Genomic DNA, 14,232 nt, shown 5'->3' with positions numbered 1-14,232 from the left:
CAGAAAGAAACACACCAACACAGGTTACAAAGAACATACAAGTGCTTTATTCAAAAGCTACAACAGTTACCAAAGTCAATTGACAAACGGATAGCTATTCGGCTCTCAGAGTAACATAACAAACTTCAACGAAGGTTCGATGCATTAGTAAGAGAGACCGTACATTGGAATACTTGGGCTTTTTATACTCTTTATCCAGCCCTTGGCCAACCCCCTCGCGGGTTAACCATTCTAGGAGTCGGGCTTATGGGTTCCTTGCCAGGTCAATCCTATAATATATGCATTTTGATTAGTTTCGCTGATATAGTTGTACATTTACACATAGGTCAACAATAGGACAAGGTCTCAGTTCGCGACCCCGACAAGTGGCCTGCAGGCATATTAATTATTCGTGTGTACGGAGGTCACTTCGGCCAGAGTCTTACTCAGAATGTCATTCGGCCTCCATTTTGATGTTCAGGGTAACTTCCACATTACAAGAGAACCTAAAATGGCGGCTTAATCCAAGATGGCGACTTACATTACTTTCTCTAAGGTCAAGACCTTGCCGCAGAGTTTGTTCGCATATGATGTTTAGACAACTTGGCGTAGGCCAATACACATACAATTGTTGCGATAGGAGGCATAACATTGTTTCAATTCCGACACCCCATTCCCATTTTTGCCCCATAGGGCATAATGGGGATGGGGAAGGCGCTAATTACAGCACCATAAATTACGGTGCCGTAATTAGCACCAAGGTCGCTTAGCGCCTTGGACTTTAACACCTGCAAAAAGCAGGCGTTAACGTGTGAATCAGGCGTTAAGGGTTAACGGCGCTGACGGCGCCGTTAAACCCTTAACTCCTGACTTGTAATGAGGGTCTATGTGTTATAGGAGAGCTCAGTACCCATTGCATGATTGGTATTTCTGGCCTCATCAATACATTATGGCCCACCGTCATTTGCTCAGTATCAACAAGGGCCCAATAACATGCCAGCAATTGCTTCTCAAACGGAGTATATGAGTTACCAGCATTGGGCAACTTACAACTCCAAAACCCTAATGGCACACGTTTCCTGTCTTTTTTCTGCCACACACTCCAGTTAGCATAATTGTCTTGGACAGACACATTTAATTCCACTTCGCCTTCCTTCAAGGGCCATAAATCAAGCACCTGCTGCATGGTGTCTTTCGCCATCTCAAAGGCTCTCTGCTGCTCTTCCCCCCACTGAAACTCATATTTCTTTCATGTCACTTTGTAGAGGGGGGCCAATATCTGCCCTAAATGCGGAATGTGCTGTCTCCAAAACCCAAACAGTCCTATAAACTGCTGAGCTTGCTTTTTGTTCGTTAGAGTGGTGAATTCAAGTATTTTCTGTCGAGCTTTTGGCACCATTTCTCGATGCCAATGATGCCACTGAATCCCTAGAAATATCACTGTTTCAGCTGGACCTTGAATTTTACTCGGATTAATCTCCCACCCTTCCTTTTTCAATCCTTCCATAAGGACATCTAACTGACTTTGCACGCTGTGCTCATCCTTGCCCTGAATTAAAATGTCATCAATGTAATGAGAGATTTGTATGTCAGGTTTACATGGTATCTTGTCTAAGTGCTCTGCCACCAGCCGGTGACAGATAGTCGGACTGTGCATGTACCCCATGGGTAACCTTGTAAAGGTGTACTGACGCCCACCCCACATAAATGCAAACTGCTCTTGACACTCATCAGCAATTGGCACGGAGAAAAATGCATTAGCTAAATCAATCACTGCATACCAAGTCCCCTCAAACTTTTGGACATTTTCAATCAAGGTAATGGCTCTGGGACTGCGGGCACTAAGGGAGGAGTATGTTTATTCAACTCCCTGTAATCCACTGTCATCCTCCACGACCCATCTCCCTTTTTAATAGGCCAGAGAGGATTGTTCCATGCGGTGGTGATAGGGCATAACACACCCGCCTCCACATACTCTTTGATGGTATCTGAAATTTCCTTGTGCCCCCCAGGAATGCAGTATTGCTTCATTGCTACCCGCTTATTGCACTTGCACTGGGGGCATCTTCAATTTGCCTACAGTAATGGGGGTACAAATCAATGCACTCACCCCAAACTGGTACGTTTTACCGCCAAGTCCCAAGGTTAGCCCTTCCAAAATGTCAAAGCCAATTATATATTCAGGTATCGGGACAATCAACACTTGGTATTTCTGCCTCTTTAAATTGCCTATTTTCATCTCCACTCACGTTTGCACTGCGGGGTTCTCCTTTCCCCCTAAACCTGTAATTGTAAACTGTTTGCATTTAAATTGTGTTGGATTACCATGAATCAGAGAGGCCTCCGCCCCGGTGTCTCTCAATGCTCGCACCCCTTGTGTATTTCCTGGCCCCCAAAAAATCTTAACATCAACATGAGGCCACCTGTCAACTTTTATGCGGGCAGACGCTGCCGGAGCTTGGCCGAAGACCTAGTCAAACTTCGAATGAGTGTGACTCGTCTCCGCCTCTAGCATCGCACTCACCACCTTTCTCAAATCAGCGTATGTCGGCTGGTACGGGGAAGGTGTCGCCATAGACCCTTCATCTTGTTCTTCTGCACGGGGAGCAGACGGTGAGGCGTCCCCCTGTGTCGTGATGACTACTTGTTTCTAAACCTGTTTATAGCGCTCTTTGGCTGCAAGTCTTCTTTTTTTTGTATAATCCATACATTACTCTGGTTTCAATGCCATCTATTTCTTCGTGTGGCACACCATCTTTTAACAAAGCCAAAAACATGTCTTTTCTGGACACTCGGGAGGCTCTACTATCTTGCCTCCTGCCGTCAGTTCTTCTCTCACTACGCCCCTCTCTCTCCCGTGGCTTGTTATTACTCTTGTCCCACTCTCCCAAATCTGCAAGTTGCCTAATGGAATCTGCTACCTCATCAGTAGCCTTGCCCGTCATACCTACGAGCAAAGTCATAATGATACTTTTGTACGCGGGTGGCGCAGTTCTAATCACCATGTTGCGAGTTGAAACTGAGAGCTGCGCGGCTCTCATGTGATCAGGAGCATCTATGTGAATCGCCTCTTTCATAGCATGCTCTCTGACTTTTTGAATTGCTTCTCTCAATGTATACCAATTCGTTTCTTCACTAGGCCAGTCTGTGGTAATGGGGTATTTACGGTTACATGCTTGGGCTATCAGGTGCAACAAAGACACCTGCGTATCTTGACCATTTTCATCAGGGGGCGGTCCTGCTCTTAAGACCTCCTGTACATTGGTGTCAATTGACAGGGGTAAAAAACGTGGTGATCAGTAGAATCTACCAACAACCCTGCAGCACCCCACCTAGCAATCTCACAATCCATATCAATAAAGCTTCCCCTGATTTTTACCTCAAACGGGTAATAATTTCCCCAACCTCCTATTGTGTGTAATCTTCAAAAGTGGTTAAATCCACCATACCACCACCAGGATTCTGCGGGTGTGGACCAGCTCACCGCCTTCTAACAGGCTTTGCCGCCACTGCTTTCTGTTTCACCTCTGGTTTGGGGTCAGACTCTTCTGCAGAACTACTTTCTAGACTGGTCGAATCAAAAATCTCACCATCCCATTTGTCCGGATCCCAGTCTGCACCAGCGGTAGCGATTACAGTTGCCAACTTTCTTTTGTTGACCTCTCCCCGTCTTTTCCGATACTTATAACGAGCTACTCTGACTGCTGCCCTCTTGGCCACCGCCTGATCAGTGTCGGCCTTATCTTTAAACAGTTTCATTTGAATCTGCTGCATTAATGCAGTCTGCCGTTCTGCAGCTAGCTCTCTCTCTAATCGCAAAACCTCATTTTTTATGTCCAAATTCCTTTGATGTATTTTCCTATAAGCATGCAAAAGAACCCAACCTCGCCTGCCTAATGCCGCACATTCTTTACCACGTTCTACTGAAACTTGTTGCAAGCATGCAATTACATCAGCCGGATCGGCATCCCCCAATCCTTGATCCCAAGTCTCACTTAAACCGGCACCACATGCCCATGCCTGAGCCAACTTATCAATGGACTCTTAGTCCAGCCTGGGATGATAACATCAGAACATTCACCGCCAGCGGGAACACTCTTTTTTCCTGAACAAACTATTCATTACTGCAAAATGGTACAAAACCTCTTTATATCTATATTTTTTTTCTCACTGCAATCACTCCCACAAGCACGCACACACCAGCAAGGAAAGGGAAAAAAAACCAGCTTAACACAGTTCAACACTCACTGCCAAATTACTTTCGCTTGCAAGATAACTGAAGCCTATCTACGTTCAAACAGATTCTTGAATATTTGGAACACTTCATCACAAATACCCTGCTCACAGCGCCAAAATGTATTGCTCTCCCCTGAAAAGGGCACGGAACAACCATAAATCACCAATGCAATTATAGAGCAAATACTTCAACCCATAAACAGACAGACACAATAACTCACAGCCACGCACTCTTTAGAAGATAATCAGCTCTTTACGGCTATTTATTCAAAGTTTACAAGTACATAGAAATAACTCATAAAACTAATATGGACATAGATCACAGAAGAAGTAAAGAAGTCAAAAAGAAATACATCACTGTGAGCGTAATATAATTCCTCATCTCGTCCAGAAGCGGCTGGAAGACCCCGGGGACAGCCAGGCCGAGAGTGCCACAGCTCACAGGAAGGCCAGACAGAGCGTCCTTCTCTGGCTGCAGTATCACCTGACCCCCTCCGGGTTTACGCATATATAGAACTCCATAAAAGCGGAGTTAATTCTCGAACCTTCTGGAAATTGCACCTGCGCAGTTGAGGAACAGCCGTCGGTTGCCAGCTGGGTCAATCGAGAGCTCCCCTGAAGGAACACAGGGCCTCCCTGCTCTAAAAACACGCTCCACGGAGAACAGTAGCAAGCCATAACAACATTAGCTTTCCCAGCAGAAATGGCCTTGACCGCATACCAGGTTTTGGAAAAGCATGTTTGTCTCAGCACTGTGAATCTAACACTTCAGCAAAATGTGTGCAGCCTTTCACTGCGGTGTGAAGTAAATATCCAACATGGCTCCGAGCACTCCCAGAATACATTGCGTGCCCGCGCCATTTTGAAACAAGCATAAATCAAGCATAACATCACCCCGATTCACTACAGTAGGTACTAGAAGGAGGCAACATTTGGAAAAGTTTCTGAAGCAAAATGGTTGATGTGTTGGTTATTCCCTTGACATTTATTACTACTGTAAACAGTTTGAAAGTGTTTATTAAAGCATTTTTAAAGGGAATAAAACAAATTGAAACAATTTTTTTGTCATGCCACTCCAAATATGGGAAATGGCAAGATTATAGTGTACTTAAGTTCATTCACTATAAGAGAGCAGAATCAATCAATCTTTCTTGGACATTTTCTGAAATACGATGAAGCCATTGAGTGACTGAAACATGCCACACAAAAAACTAATATCACTTGGAAAAGCTCCATCTGGTTCAAAGTGAAAAAAAAACAATATTGGGGTACATCCATCTGCTGATACACCCAACTTGAACAGGGTAGGCAAAGGGGACAGTAGCAGTCTGGATTACATGTTAGTTGCCAACCTACCTAACATTCTGGAGGATATGTGTGTCTATCCATGTCCAGAGAGCGACCATTACCCTATATTGGCTCACATAAGGTTGGAGTTGATGTATTCTGGTGTAAGTGTATTTGCCCGATTGAGCATGGACTCTGGTCTGAGTCATATCAGGTGGAGTGATTCCAGCCTGGACAGTGCAGTGAGGCTGTAAAGTTTTCTCCTGGACCGTACACATGCTGGGGCCTTGGAACCTGGGCGGGGTGGGGGGCTACACCAGAGAGTGTAATGCTTAAGTTTGAGGCAAACATGCTGAAGATCGGCAAATGTGCCATCAGGTCACCTAATGCTGCAAGTAGGACGGCCCAGGGGAAGACAAGCCCCAATCTTGATTCTTACAATCACACAGTTAGAGATGGCAAGAAGAAGTTGAGGGGTGTCCTCCATAAGATATCAGAATCCGAACACCTTCCACTTGCCCATGGTGTAAAAGCCAGACTGGCCAAGGCTGCCTATCACAAATGGCTAAAGCACCATAAATACATGCTGGAATGTTAGAGGTGGCAACATCTGGTGTTGACTACCCAGATTAAAGATAACGTTGCCTTCTGGAAAATTGTGAATGGCAAGGAATCAAGTACCAGAGATATAAATGGTGTCACCAAGGCCAAGTGGATCACTCACGTTGGGCTGACATTGTGAGGAGATATGCAGATTACACATTGGGCTGCAATGTGGGAATAAATGGGTGTACGATAGAACCCAGCCAACATTGAACTGGTTGTTAGAACTAGTAAGGTGTTCAGGGCCCCCAGCCTGGATGGAATATGCAGTAATGTCATCAAGGTGGACAGCCTCACCTTAGGCAGCAGCATTGCATTCCCTTTTCAAGTGTGTCTAGGCACTGCAGCGCATACCAACTTCTTGGCAGGACAGTATTATCATCTAAGAACTACCATATTTTGGCGATGCCAGATGTTCCAGGTAAGATCATTGCCAGAATATTACTGGAGGAACTGAAACTGTGGAAAGTACATCTTGGAATTATTCCTCTATTCCAAAGTGGATTTCGTAAGAAATCTAACAAAAGCATCAACACGCTGGCATTGACCACGGCAATTGAGCAATCATGGAAAGTGATGAAGGTTCCAGTCTATGTTACATTTATTGATCTGACCACGGCATTTGAGACCATTTACCTTTAACAGGGTGTGGAGGAAACTGCAACTGTAGGGCATCCCCACAGGGCTGCTTAAAATGTTGGTTTGTCTTTACTCACAGACAAGGGTGAAGGTGAAAGTGGAACAACAAGGCTGCTGTACGGCCTGGATACCAATGACCAAGGGTTTGAAGCAGGGATGTACATTGGTCACATTCCTATACAAGTTATTCACTGCTGAAATGGGTGTGGCCCTGCGTCATTCTATTGCCATTCCACCAAAGCTTGGTTCCGACCCAACTTCAATGGCTAGGTTATGCAGATGACCTGACCATATTTGATTTAACACCAGATTGTCTACAAAGCTCCTTGTCTACCTTCAAGAGCTATCTGGATGTGAATGGTTTGATCATTAACATCTCTAAGACCAAGATTATGGACTTTGATCCGCAAAGAAAAAAACAGAGGTTTAGACCAACCTGGGAACTGGCGGGAGTAAAACTGGAGATGGTAACATCCTACAAATATCTGGGCATCCATTTGGATTCCAGGCTGAATGGAATGTCACATATGGATTATGTAAAACTGAAGAGCAATACCACCCTGTGAAGGGTCCGCTCGTTCTCGCATAAGGAGGAGGCTCCTTGGTGGGTTCTATGTTACATCTGTACCAAGCCAATATGGTTCCAAGATGTTATATGGCATGGTATCTTGGGTTTTGCCCAAAGCCAGGGATCTCGCAATGCTAGAATAGACAATGATGAAGAGCCTCCTACAGTTACCCACCTGTCCTGCCTTCGAAACAATCATGCTGGAATTCAGCCTTTTGCCTATCAACCTGAAACTGGCATTGGGGTGTCTGACACTTTGCACAACATAACATAGATTCATGATTGCCAAAGCTACTGTCATTACTGACATTATACCCGTGGCTACCTTAATGGCTAAAATAAAAGCATAAACATATGTGCTTTTTTAAAATGCACTGTGTTCTCTAATTTTATAACTGAAAATAGGAGCATTTACTTCTATATGAAGTTTTTGTTTTGGGATTTTTTTTGTGTTTTTCTTTTTTTTTAAGTGGTAAAAAAAATGGTAACTTAAAAATATATATATTTCTCATAGAGGCAATTGGCATAGTTCTCTAAAATGGCCCTTCTCCAACCATCTACGTTGGCATCTCCCACCATGATCCAGTTGTGACATCTCAAAAACATTGCCTGGCAGTCCTGTAGGTCGAGTGTAGGCAGGTTGGGATGAGGTTGCACACTGTATAGCCACATCTACGTGAAGGCCCAATCAGACAGTGCAGTTTGTTAACATGGCTACTTGCATTAGCTCCAATACCATCAACCAATCAGATTTTGATTTTGTTCTGTGCTTACAGGCCTACACATGGCCCATAATCACGTCAATGAGAGGGCCCAATCAGGTAGTGCATTTCTCTAACACAGCTATGTGCATTCTTGCCTAAAACATCCCCCAATCAGATTTCCTGCTCCACTTATGTAACTTCTTTTAAGGTACCTGGTGAGCCTTAAACATCCAGGTAAATGATCAGTGGACCATATGTGTGCAGTCAAGGCTATTTTATCACCCTCCTCTCACTTTCTACAAAATATTATTTTACATGGGATACACAAGTGATGTCTATTTCACTTAGAAAAACATCTGTTTTTTTATTTTTGTATTTCCACAGGTCTTGTATCAATCCAAGTATAACATCACTTAAAAAACGACAACTTGTTCATATATACACATTTGTTGGCAACAATAGCCATCAAACAATATTGGGCACAGATTAATATCAACATAGTACTTTTTATAGACACATGGCTGAAACACTGATAATCTGCAGTGTCATATTTGTTAATTTCTTTCTGTGTTGTGGGGCCTGCCCTGGTTTTAGCAGTGCTGACAGTTGTTTCAGTTATCAGGTCGACAGTGTGTTTCAGCCGTCTAGTCACTGGTATACGGTGTCACAGGTCAGGATGAAGAAGGGTTGATAGTGAGCACAGACTAATGTGTGATGTGTCTAGAGTGGGGGACAAACAAAGGGGGGTGACTAGTTATTTAGCAAAAGAACATGTTGCTATGTTATAAAATTGATATAGTGTGAATTAATCAAGGGACTGCCTACCTGTCTTTCTAGTAGCCCAGCCCACTCTTGAAAGGGTGGAGCCCAACACTTGGAGTAAATTCAGTGTTGGCAATCTACACGGCCCATCTAAATAAAAAGGACGTGTTTAGTCACCTCATCTAATCAAGGTTACATATAACAGCATGTTAACAAATCATTAAAGTGCCCCAACACACCTGATGGGGTTCGGAATCTGTCAACTTGTGTGAATCTCACATATGCGCAGTTCATTTCCAGTACATAACCAGCTGACGTATAAGTCAATTATACAAGTGATCACTAAAAAAGTAATGCCTATTAAGTAGATGCAAATACGGCTGTATCATATGTGCCCGGGACTGGTGAAAACATATCTATTCAAGTAGTGCTGTGGTGTTTATCTAAAAAATGTTCATAGATCCGGGCATGTTTCCTTTCTAAATAGTGAATTACCATTCCTGATGTAGTGAGACTGACTCCCATTAGGTACCGAAATGGTGTGCATTAAAAACCGTGAGCGACAAGTAGCTCTGTGTCCCATAGCGCATCATCATGGCCATGTTAGTAAGCATCATGAGCCACAATGAGGATTCATTTACAACGTGGACAAGTGAAATAAACGTGTGAAGCTGTGATGCATGGATCCCGAAGGAACCCATGGAGAACATGGGAAGAGCCCATGAAACTATTCCGGTTGAAGATGTGGTACAAGTCATATATAATATATACTGTGGTTCACTCGATCCATCTGATTGTGTGGTTGCCGAGCCACCAGTCTCAACAAAATGGCCTGCTTTAAAGGTACCTCGAATCAGGCGGCTATCTTGAGATGGCTACAGAAGCATCTGAATCTATGCTGTCTCATATTGTGTGTATCTAATGGTAATGTACACCTTTGGGCTGGGACATATTCTCCAAAGGTGATAAATATGTATATATTGGCTCAGATGTCTGATTATTTTTATTCACAGCCGCGGCATGTGGTGATCATAAATAACACTGTGTATTTATTCATATATGAACAGCTTACAGAATGCAGTCTTCCCATTCAGTGTAGTTAGTGCAGACAAATGAGGGGGACTGTAACCCTATGTCTAAGCTCAAGCTGCTATTGATATACCACAATTCCAATGTCATGTATCCACCTAAAAATCTCTACTACAGTATGTAAACTTACAAACATTACAATGGAATAGACAATAGCATGAATATGCATGATTATGTAAAAAGAAGAATATCTGCACACGGGAAGAGTGCCCTGTATGTAGGGACCGTTGGGTCAAACCTAGTATGGCACATACATATGCTTGCAAAGGGTCATGTCACTTTTCATATATCCCATACAAATTCTATGCCCCAGAATGTAGGATTAGGTAAAAACAGGCAAATATCGTTGATACAGTTTGAAATCTAGATCACAATATGTAGAATTACATTCAATCTCATGGCATGGAAAATAGCATGACAGTATCAATATTGTCAAGGTCCCCGTCTGTTGACACCATTGGATCAAACTTGGTGTGACACATACATGTGCTTGTAAGGAGTCATGCAATTTTTCATATATCCAATACAAATTCTATACCCCAGAAAGTAGGGTTAAGTAAAAAACAATGTCGTCAGAACAGTTTGAAATCTATATAACAATGTGTAGAATTGCAATCATTCTCTTGGCGTGGACAATAGCATGACAATGCAATGATTTATGTACATATACGAATACCTGTATGCAGAAAATTGGGAAACCTATGATGAGTTATCAATACGCGTTCTGGGACTTAAGAATGTCTTGTGTGTGTCCATCCCACCAAGCTTTAACGTGGGCGGGTATGTGTTTGTACTGAAATCCCTGTGTTATGGTCAGAGTCAGGATCAAATTGTTCCATTCGACGGAGATATTTAGTACATTTCCCACGGTGTTAAGGTGATATATCAATCATTGTTCTAGTCTGTACAGTTGTGCCGCCATGTCCCCACCTCTGGGGTGGTGTGGTTTTATAATCTGTACGAAGAAGCAGGTAAGTTCTTTGTCTGAATGTCCCAATCTTTTGTAATGCTCCATTAGTAGTTTGTCTGGTGTCTGCTTTCTTATGCAAGAAAAGTGTTTTGATATCCTTTGTTTCAGGACATTCAATTATGTAGATCACATATTTGCTTCTGCAGTTAGTATGTTCTCTAAGTTCCCACTTGAGGGCACCATGTTCAAAGCATTTCCTGGTCACTGTGGTTGCATGCTATACATCCCCCACATTTGTGGTGACCTTTGACTGCCGGTAGACCCCATAATGGCATCATACTTTCCGTTCCCTGAGTAGTTGTATATGTTTGTACCAATGTTTGGCATGCTTGGCTTAAATTAGTGTTTTTTTTAAAGCAAATAAAGGTTTTTTGTTCAGAGTTGTAGAGTGTTTTACCAAATGCCAGTTTTTTTGGATTATTCTCTTATTCTGGTTGCTTGCTGGTCCAAATGTCATCACGCATACCAGTCTTTTTCGTTTTCCTCTGTTTTGTTTTGTGAGTGCCACGTCTCGGTCAGTGTCGGCCGCCCTCTTGATGTAGTGTCTTATCCATTTTTTCAGGTAGCCTCTATCAGTAAATCTCTTTTTCAGGTGTTCTGTATGGTTATTTAAAGTCTGCTTGTGTGCTACAATTGAGTTCAATTCTCAGAAAATTACTGTATGGTAAATTGAGTTTCAACCCTGCTGGATGAAAATTGGTGTAGTGCAACAATCCGTTGCAGTCAGCAGTTTTTCTGTAGAGTGTACTGGAGTATCCGTCTTCTGATTTGTAGATGGTCAGATCCAGGAAGCTCACTTTTAGGCAGTCTTTTTCCATGGTGACGTTCAGATGTTCATTACAGCAATATTGAGTCAATTGAAACATTATGAAAAAAGATATATATATTACACGGCCCACGGCAGTGGCCGTGTAGTTATGGTTAAATTGCTAATCCCATAGCAATAGCACATTTTGGGCGGCTTATAACTTTGCTCTCCCTGGATGAATCCACACCAAACTTTGCAAAAAAGTATATGGCCCTCTCTGAATTTTTTTGGTGAGGTTTGGTCCAGGGGGGCAAAGTTATAGGGGGGACCCAAAATGTCTTTTTTTCCCATAGACTGAATGGGGAAAAAACTTTGCTCACGCCTACAGCCCAAACCGCTGGACAGATTTTCACCAAATCAGTGATGTCATCAATGACATTTGTGATGTCATCTTTGATGTCCTGGGTGTTAGTCTTAGCAGTGCACGGTGGTGGCGTGAGTTATGGTTGCTTAGCTTACCATAACTGGCGAATTTCAAGGGTTTTTCGGTTTTACTTGGAACCATAACATCCCTTTGACAATGTTTTTTCACTGAATTTCATAGGTTTTTAGTAGCGCAACTTAACCATAACGTCCCTTTAACAAAGTTTTTTCGCTGAATTTCATAGGTTTTTATTAGTGCAACTTAACCATAACGTCCTGTAACATTTTTTTTTTACTAAATTTTAAAGGGTTTTATTAGTGCAACGTCACCATAACATCCTTTTCAATAGATGAAGACCACTAACATCTTATGTCCTCAAAGTGGGAACGCCGGATGGTAAAAAAAACAAAAAGTTGTTCCTTCCTACACCGGGACGACTGCGGCGTCCCGGTGTAGGAAGGAAAATCTTTTACCAAGATGGCCACCATGGAAAGGGAAGGCGGGGTGTATAAAGAACACAACAGGGCAAGAGCAGGGGGTGGGGGGAAAGGAAGGAAACACAGGGCATGAGCGGTGGTGGGGGGAACACGAGAGAGACGCAAGGCATGAGCAGCAGGCGGGGAGGAACGTGAGGGAGACACGGGGTATGAGCAGGCGGTGGGGAGGAACACGAGGGAGACACGGGGCATGAGCGGGGTGGTACAGGGCACACACGGGACATGAGCGGGGGTGGGGGGGAAAGGAAAGAGACAAGGGGCATGAGCGGGGGGTGGGGGGAACACGAGGGAGACATGGGGCATGAGCAGGGGGTGGGGGGTAACACGAGGGAAACACGGGGCATGAGCGGGGGGTGGGGGGAACACGAGGGAGACACGGGGCATGAGCGGGGGGTGGGGGCAACGGGAGACAGACACAGGGCATGGGCGGGGGGTGGGGCCAACAGGAGAGAGACACGGGGCATGAGCGGGGGGTGGGGGGAACAGGAGACAGATACGGGGCATGAGTGGGGTTGGGGAGAACAGGAGACAGACACGGGGCATGAGCGGGGGGTGGGGCAACAGGAGACAGACACGGGGCATGAGCGGGGGAGTGGGGGCAACAGGAGAGAGACACGAGCATGAGCACGGAGTGGGGGGGTACAGGAGACAGACACGGGACATGGGTGGGGCAACTGGAGACAGACACGGGGCATGAGACGGGGGTGGGGGAAACAGGAGACAGACACGGGGCATGAGCGGTGGGTGGGGAGAACAGGAGACAGACACAGGGCATGAGCGGGGGTGGGGGGTAACAGGAGACAGACACGGGGCATGAGCGGGGGGTGGGGGGGTACAGGAGACAGACACGGGGCATGAGCGGGGGGTGGGGGGTTACAGGAGACAGACACAGGGCATGAGCAGGGGGTGGGGGGCAACAGGAGAGAGACACGGGGCATGAGCAGGGGGTAGGGGATAACAGGAGACAGACACAGTGCATGAGCGGGGTGGGGGGCAACAGGAGACAGAAATGTGATAAAAGAAAATAGCATGTTAGTATTAGTATTTTGTAATGACTTATTGCATTGTATAATCAACATTTGTTTTGAGACCCTCATATTTAGTAGATTACAAACCAGAGTACTGTGCAATTTGCTCAGTTTCTGTGTTTGTTGCTAAAATCATTGGGTCTGTGGGAGAAAAAAAAATCCATGGTGGATTAAAAAAAAACATTTTCTGTTATACTACAGTTTATTTGTTTGTTTGTTTTCAGTGTTCACTTGTTGTTTCTGGCTAATGCTTTATACATTGGCTTGTTGCATCATTTTGGAGCAGTAACATATTATTTATTTGTTTGGATATTGTAAAATTTTGGAGCAGTTAGATACCAATTGGCGTATTCTAACTGTCTATTTTTTTATATATTTTAGTGGTATTAATTTATCTGTTTGGATATTGTTAAATTTTGGGACAGTTAGATACCAATTGGCGTATTCTAACTGTCTATTTTCTGCTCTAATTTAGTGGTATTCATTTATCTGATTAGTTGTTGTCATATCTTTGGGCAGTTAGATAGCTTTTGGAATATTCTAACAGTTTATATTTTTTTACTACAAGTTTACTTAAGGTTTAAGTACAGTTTAGTTATCAAATTTTGGTTTTAAGAACATTAACTAAGCATTTGTAAGATTTGCTGGTAATCTCTGCTTTAGAGTAATGGTACTATCATTACATTCAAACCATCCAC

Source organism: Ambystoma mexicanum, chromosome 9 (assembly GCF_040938575.1).
Source record: "Ambystoma mexicanum isolate Mex_15411 chromosome 9, UKY_AmexF1_1, whole genome shotgun sequence".
NCBI lineage: Eukaryota > Metazoa > Chordata > Amphibia > Caudata > Ambystomatidae > Ambystoma > Ambystoma mexicanum.
Note: the sequence above shows the minus strand (reverse complement) of the source record.